This window comes from Peromyscus eremicus, chromosome 16_21, assembly GCF_949786415.1.
Source record: "Peromyscus eremicus chromosome 16_21, PerEre_H2_v1, whole genome shotgun sequence".
Taxonomy (NCBI): domain Eukaryota; kingdom Metazoa; phylum Chordata; class Mammalia; order Rodentia; family Cricetidae; genus Peromyscus; species Peromyscus eremicus.
The window spans coordinates 22858030-22860025 of record NC_081432.1 but is presented as its reverse complement, the minus strand read 5'-3'; the positions used below and the strand labels follow the sequence as shown (position 1 = coordinate 22860025).

The following is a 1996-nucleotide window of genomic DNA, read 5'->3' as shown; positions in this document are numbered from 1 at the left end:
CTAAGCCACTTCCCCAGTCGTAAATCATGTTGTTTTGTTAAAATTTTTACATTGGAAAAAAAAAAAATCTACATTGATTTACTGATTTGGAGGATCAGAGTGCACGAGCTACTGCACCCCTGTGGGGGTCAGAAGACAGCTTCTGGGTTCTCTAACCCCGCCCCAAGGGCTTCAGGGATGGAACTCAGGTCCTCAGGCTTGGCAAGCAAGCGCCCTCTTCTCTTTGAGCCACCTCAATAGTCCTGGTTGGTTGATGTCCTTGAGGTGGTTCCACTCTATCCCAGGTCTTCTTGAAACTCACTGTCCACTCCAGCTGGTCTGGAATCTGCAGAAATCTTCCAGGCACAGCCTCCTCATTCCTGGGATTACAGGCATGAGCCACCACACGCCTCCTTATCTTAAAACCACAATTCTGGACCAATAAGATGGATGGTTCAGTGGGCAAAGGCACTTTCTACCTTTTATTTTTGTTTTGGTTTAGTTTTTGTGGTGTTTGAGAAAGACTCTCTCTGTGTAGTCCTGGCTGTCCTGAACTCACTCTGTCCATCAGGCTGGCCTTGAACTCGAGAGACCACCCTGCCTCTGCCTCCTGGGTGCTGGGATAAAGGCGTGTGCTACCATGACCCAGCTTCTACCTTTTTATTTATTGTGTGGGTTTGGAAGGCGAAACAAGTGGGATCCAGGGATTGAACTCAGGTCATCAGGTTCAGCATCAAGAGGCACCTTAATGGCTACAGAACACACACACACACACACACACACCTGAAATACAAATTCTCATTGCCATATCGTAGTTTGCTTAACTTGCTTCTGAAAGGCAAAAATAGGGATTCCTGCCCACCAACCATCTCAAGCTTAGTAATTTGCTAGGAAGTCCACAGCTTTACTTACAGTTGGAAGGACAAAGACACGCGGCTGGAGGAACAGATGCAGAAGGGCTGTGGAAGTGTGAAGAATCGCAAAGCTCCCAGGCTCTCTCTGGACCTACTCCCCTCCCTCATCTCCTTGACCATAGAAACTCAGAAAATCCTGTTTTTGAAGGGTCCCAGCTCCCCACCCCTTTCCAGGAAACCGGTAGAATGGACCAATGGTTCAAATCCAGTAATCTGTCTGCTCCCCTGCAAAGTACTCCACCCCAGAGGCTACGGATGCCCCACCCTGAAGCTCTTCTTTAACATAAACTCCCCAGTGATTAACATGATTGTTCAGAATAACTAAAGACACTCCCTGCACTCAGGAAACTCCTGCAGTTTTGGGGAGCCCTGTGACAGGATCTGGAACAAAGACCCTTATACTTGACACTAAACCACACAGGCACAATCCTAAAAAACGTTTTATCATTCAGGTTCCAAACTGATAGGAAGAGCATCAGGAACTCACAGGAGGTGTGAAGAGTGAGTGCGGATGTGACTCATTTAGTAAAATGCTTCTCTGACATGTCTTAGGTCCAGAGTTCTATCCTTGACAAGGCAGCAAGTTTGAGGCCAGCCTGGGTTGCATGAGACTTTATCTGTTTTTCCAGAAAACAGCTGTGGGTGGGATTTGACTAACACAAGGATAGTGAGAAGGCTCAGCAGATTCAGAGCACTGTGCCTCAGTTTCCCTGCAGGTGACCATTGGGTTGGGGAAGAGCAAAATATGGAACACTTCATGAATTTTGAGGTTATCCTTGCACAGGGTCCATGCTAATTTTCTCTATATTGTTCCTAAATCAGCAAGATACCTAGTCTTTTTTTTTTTTTTTTTTTTTGGTTTTTCGAGAGGGTTTCTCTGTGTAGTTTTTCGCCTTTCCTGGAACTCACTTTGTAGACCAGGCTGGCCTCAAACTCACAGAGATCCTCCTGCCTCTGCTTCCCGAGTGCTGGGATGAAAGGCGTGTGCCACCACCGCCTGGCAAGATACCTAGTCTTAAATATACGTATAAATGCCATGCCGGATGTGGTGGTGCACGCCTTGGATCCAGACACTTGGAAGACAGAAGCAAGCAGATCTCTGT

The 1996-nt window shown here is 46.9% G+C and overlaps 1 pseudogene; it reads right to left on the bottom strand.

Annotated features, from left to right (window-relative positions):
• Positions 1 to 1632: 1632 nt before the first annotated feature.
• On the bottom strand, positions 1633 to 1732 carry LOC131894022 (U6 spliceosomal RNA; annotated as a pseudogene).
• Positions 1733 to 1996: the final 264 nt, after the last annotated feature.